Source organism: Coffea arabica, chromosome 8e, assembly GCF_036785885.1.
Source record: "Coffea arabica cultivar ET-39 chromosome 8e, Coffea Arabica ET-39 HiFi, whole genome shotgun sequence".
NCBI classification, from domain to species: Eukaryota; Viridiplantae; Streptophyta; class Magnoliopsida; order Gentianales; family Rubiaceae; genus Coffea; species Coffea arabica.
This window is the reverse complement of record NC_092324.1, coordinates 4,922,542-4,928,152: the sequence shown is the minus strand read 5'-3', so window position 1 is coordinate 4,928,152 and position 5,611 is coordinate 4,922,542. Positions and strand designations below refer to the sequence as shown.

The following is a 5,611-nucleotide window of genomic DNA, read 5'->3' as shown; positions in this document are numbered from 1 at the left end:
AGGCAATTTGTAAAATTCATTCTATGATCTCGATCAAACCTGTTACCCGTCATGACTTTTGAATAGGGTATTCCGCTATCCTCCTAAACTTTTATTAACTGAAAGAAAAATTAAATGAGCTAACAAAGAACTGAAGTTGCTGTTCAAATGTAAAATTCAAGAATAATCTGTGCTCCTATAGTCTTGCTTCTTCTTTAACTGAAAAATTGCAGAGAATGAAATGGCTGAAGCTAAAAGAATCACAAATATTTGAATGACTTCAATTCAATGACGTTTGCCCTGCAAATTGGCACGCAAATAAAGTAATGACAGCTTATGCCTCTTATTAACAATCTCTTAATTGACTAAGACAATGACACATTTATCGATTATACGTAATTCGTGGGTCAATCGAAATGGGGTGTTCATATTTTGTCTTATTCTCATTCACTTTGCTTTAAATTTCCTCATTTCTTTTTCTAGAGTATTCAATATTCTGTATTAGCAATTAACAGGTTTTTAACTATATAGACTAAGGGCGGAGCCACGGGATCCACGTCGGACGTGGTCGTCCTCCGCGTGGCGCCATGGGATTGGCTGGATGGTGATGTGGCGCACGGTGATTGGTGACAAGTTTAGTTCCCTTGAACATGTCTTGCACGTGACCTTTTTTGCTCTTTCTTTCATTCTTTCGTGCAATGGTCTTCAGGCTCTTCACTAGAAAGCTCCACCAACCCCAACCACTCCAGACGTCTTCTCCCCTTTGTTTCTCCTTTTCCTTTCTTAATCAATCAATCATCTATGACTTTTGCTAGAAGCAATGGACTTGAGATGACCACTCAGTCCTATCCATTCTTTAGTCTTTCTCTTCTGTAGATTTCGCCTCCTCGTTGGATTGATAGGGTTGTTGAGAATTCATTTACGCCGCTCACTGTATCTCTTCTTCTCCGAGCCATTTTGTCTCTTGCCTCTCTGGTTCCTTTCTCTCCTCCATTCCTTCCATGGATTTCCTAAGAAAAGAAACAGAATAACGGCACACAGCTTCTATTCTCTCTTTCTTCTTCATTTTTCCCCTCTTCCCCTCTTTTAAAGATTATTCAAAAAAATGACACTTAAAACCCACATTTTTATCCTCTCTGTTTTTTTCCGTTTTGTCTCCTTCTTATCCTGAAATAGGAGAACCTTGAAGATTTGGTCGATCTTGTTTGCTCAACTGCTCACGTTTGATTTTTCTTTTTCCGTTTCTGATTTTTATCCATCCCTTTTCCTCATAAACTTATGATTTTTCCCTCTTTCTACGCAGAAAAGTTTATATTTTCTCTCAGTTATTTTTCTCTTTATTTGTATATAATTACCTTGGAGATCTTTCTTATCTGATTTATTTTCTCGCCGCTGATCTCGCCATTTTTTAGTTTTAAAATTTTCCTTTATTTTGACTGATTTTTGTCATGTTTGTTTCAGGGTGCAAGTTTAAGGTTTGCATGTTATTATCTGGTATCCTCAATCTCTACAGAACCCGCCAGGTAAAAAAACTCACATGATGTTTATTTTTCTCGTGACTTTTTTGACTATGATTATTTTGTTCTTATGGAATTTTTGTGTGATTATCTCAGGTAAAAAAACACAAGGAAGGCCACTAAAGGAGGAATTACAGTTAGTTTCTTGCCCTTTCATTTTTTTGGGTTATTTGGTTGTGATAATATGGTGTTTTTTTTTACTCGTTTCTTTCTTCAACTATAATATGAGAAAATCCAATATTGTTCATGCTGGTCTCGACTATGTTAATCTGTTTAGTGTAGATCCAAGGTTTTGTCTTCTTCGTTTTTGTCCCCCTAATAAATTTGCTCTTGCCAGCATTGCTTATTCTTAGTCTTTCTTAGATGAACGAAGAAAAGATAATGGATGCTACTTTTCTTCAATAAGCCTTGACGATATGTTTTAATTTCCTTTTTTTTTGTGAACAGATTTTTTTTCATTGTAACTTACTGTAACTTTCTGCTCTCTTTATCTTGTTATTGGTCTTTAAAAAAGTGAAGGGTGACAATTTGTGACGGCATCCTATTTCCTCTAGATCCAAAGTTATTTTCTTTTACTTGTTTTACTTGCTCCATTTTTATTGTTTTGAGTTCTCTGTTTGAGAATCATACATTGCCAAAACCTTAAGCTCAATTTCTTTTTTTGCAGAATTCAACTCAGACATGTTATTGCTTGTACATTTGCTGTTTGGCTTGTAGCTTTACTTGTTCCCTTTTTCTAGAGATATGTCTTGTTTTTGTTTTTTTAGTTTTTGTTTATTTGTCAACCTTATTGATAATTTACTTTTCTTTTTGTTTATCAACTCAGTAGTGGCAAGGAGAGTAAATTAAGTTGTTTTCTTAGGTAATTTGTAGTTTGCCTTTTGTTGGAACTTTATTTTGGTTGGCAATGTCAACCTAGCCAGTTAAAAAACAGCTTAAAAATTTGGGAATAATGTATGAAAAATTTGTATAGCAGATTTAAGGCTGTATGAATGTCTTGCTGATAAGAGCTGGTAGCTTGTGGCTTTCGGTAAAGCCAGGACTTCTGAAATTGCATGTCATATTTCCTTTGAAAGTCTCTCAATAAAATTTTAAAATATGGGGATCAAAAGGAATAGGAGGGGCAGGGATGAGGAATGAACAAGGTTGTCTTCTAGAATGCCTATGCTCTGATTTTCTACATTTTCTGCTTGCCCCTACACTGTGTAACAAGGTTGAAGTCTCTTGATGTCACTGCCTACAGAGTGTTGTAGGACATCAATAACTAAGGTTGTTTCGAGGATGGCGGGTAATGATCAAGGTTGTTTTCATGAATGCCTGTGCTGCTATACTTCATTGTGAAACTCTGTTTCTTTTTGTTTTCCCCCTTTGTGCTTGTGTGTGTGTGTTGTAGGTAGGGGTGAGGAGTAGGTTTTGTTGTTCCATTTTTTAAGTAAATATACCTTCACCTGCTAGCTTGAACAACCACAAATCCTGCCATCAATTGCCAATTATGAGGAGAAAACAGAAATGCTACAATGTGGATTCTCTCTGTATAAAATACAATTCACTATTTTATGAATGCCATATGTTGGTAATGTGTTCCTACCCAGATTACATTGATTCAAACTCATTAAGTTTAACAAGTTTAGGGATTTATGCATCACGAGGAACAACTTTTGTCATATGTAGGAAGAAAAACTTATTTTGTATTGATGCTTAGTTGATTTGTGTTAAATGAATTGCTTATTGTAATGAATATGCTTGCAATATTGTAAAGCCACATCTTGAAGTTTATTGATGTCCTACACTTTGTAGGCAGTGACCAATTGTTGTTGCTTAACAGGTCCCATAAGTTCGTATTTGCATAATTCTTGACATGTTTCTCTTTTTTGGGTGGCAAAGGAGGCTTCGTTCTTTATTCTGCAATGCATGATACTGATTCCGCTGAATGGAAGATTACCTGTTATGTTCTTCTTGATTAGTTCTCAGTCTTTTCCATGGATTTCATATTTCAGGATTTCCATCAGCTTCTTGATGAAAAACTTTAACTATCATTGAAGTTGAGAGACTTAACTATTCACTGGGTACAAGAAGGATTTCAAGAATTCTTCAGAAAACTCAATGAGTGATTCCTTTTTCTTTCAGGCAAAAGTAAGTCAAGTAGCCAAGATCTAAGTTTGACGCAGGGAGTGCAAGGAGAAAAGGTCCTTCCTGGGATTGTTCTTCTGCTCGCTCAACTATCTCTTTTCATTGAGCAAAGTGCTATCCCAAGAATTACCGAGGTCACTTTCTGTTCTGTGTTTTTATTGTGTTTGTTTCTGCATTCTACTAGAGAATATGTAATGTCCATTAGATTCTGAAAACTTTCTAAAAAATCCTATCTTTAACGGTGTCAAGAAATAGCTTCTTCCTTTTCTTCTGGTGGTGCTCGGGGTTACGAGTATGGCCCTGCTTTCATCCCTGCAGTGATTTGTCGCACCTTCCGGGTAGTTGGGGAGAAGTGCTTGGACCATGTATGGATTTTTGGATCATCTTTTGCACTGCTTGTTCTTGCTCAAAAACTCACTTTCTATGTGCAAAATTGTTACATTTGTGTAGTGAAATTTGGAGGGCTATTAGCCTAGCTCGCTAGATTCGAGACTCAAAATCTATCTCATATTATTATTTCAAAGAAGCCAAATTTCTTGTTCTCATTCAAAACTTTAGTTTCTACATGCAAAATCTCTACTTTTCACATTTGTGTAGTGAATTTTGGAGGACTATTACCCTAGCTCACTAGATTATGGACACAATCAGATCCTTTGAGGCCATATCTTGCCTAAGAGAATGGAAGATGGAAGTGGAATCCTTGCTTAAAGTAAATATAAATTTCTGAATCTGATGTAAAAAGTAGCCATTGAGTACTTTATTTTTTCCTTTCAGTATGTAAGGTTAAGAACTCAAAAGATATCAGTTCTGTTGCGGACGAAGTTTACAACACCAAACTAGGTTAAGGTTAGTTAATTCTGTAAAATTTTTGCAGTGAATAGTTCAAAATCTATACCCTTCATAAGTTTGGCTAATGTTTTGAGCTTCTCATTTTATGATAGCACAAGGAGCCAAGAGAGGTTCATATGTTCGTTGATCTGCTGCTTCAAGAGGTAATTTCTTTCATTTTCTAACATGATCTTTCTGTTGTAAACTCTGATTCTTAACATGTAAATGCTTTCTTAAGCTGTGATCAATTTCTGACCTCTTGCAATGTGCATATTTTTTATGAGGGAGAAATGAGAATATAAGATGTTGGAGCTGTCAGAGTGCGTGTGCGTGAGTGTGTGTTTAGCACAAAAGTTCAAGTCTGAGAAAGTTATTAACTTTCTTCATCTCATTCTTTCTTTGACATTTTGATAATCAAGGAACTTACTTTCTTCATTAATCTTGCTTTTAGTTCGAAGCCATAAGAGGCGAAGTAAAGCAGATTTTACCTCCAGAACTTAGCCGTAAACATCGTTGTACAGACAGTAACGGGAGCACCACTTCTTGTCGCAACAATCCTTTGAGAGACGACAGAATGAACCGGTCAAATACCCAAAGGGCCACGAACCAGCTACTGGAATCCCATCTGGCAAAATTGTTTAAACAAAAAATGGGGATATTTATGAAAATTGAATTCACACAGGTTTGGTAGGAGTGCTTGTTGCTAGGTAATTTACATTATTCCCACTGGTAATATAGCTATTTTTTAGTTCTTTGTAATGATGATGATCCTTAAAGGACATCAAGGACATCAATAAATCAAATTTTCTGACTTTTTGATGGTTTATTAGAGGATGTAGTTTTATATTGCCAACTTCAATGGCATTTCTTCGTGAAATTTTCTTGTTTGATTGGATGAATATTTTGTCACTGTCTTTAACTTTACTTTTTTATTTCATTCGGTAAAACAATAATTTGAACTCTAAAGCCATCTTTTTATTACAAAATAAGATGGGTTAATTGATGTCCTTTTAGTAAATGTTGCAAAGATTTTACTTTTTATAATTAATATTTTAATTTGAATAACAGGATGCTTCTGGGCAAGCCTGAAAATTACACCGCGCATCATCGCGGTGTTCTCCTCCTAGTAGTACCTCTAAACAAATACGAGTGTCTCG

The 5,611-nt window shown here is 35.6% G+C and overlaps 1 long non-coding RNA gene across 3 annotated transcripts; it reads left to right on the top strand.

Moving 5' to 3' along the window:
- The first annotated feature begins 683 nt into the window (after window positions 1-683).
- LOC113723293 (uncharacterized) lies at window positions 684-5,280 on the top strand. 3 transcript variants are annotated; one of them, XR_011820128.1, is made up of 8 exons: window positions 684-954; window positions 1,441-1,502; window positions 1,593-1,632; window positions 3,494-3,537; window positions 3,624-3,760; window positions 4,401-4,472; window positions 4,568-4,618; window positions 4,906-5,280. It is a non-coding gene; the product is annotated as an uncharacterized lncRNA (long non-coding RNA). The 3 variants fall into 3 exon arrangements; XR_011820127.1 differs by lacking the exon at window positions 3,494-3,537 and having other exon boundaries at window positions 684-938; XR_011820126.1 differs by lacking the exon at window positions 3,494-3,537.
- Window positions 5,281-5,611: the final 331 nt, after the last annotated feature.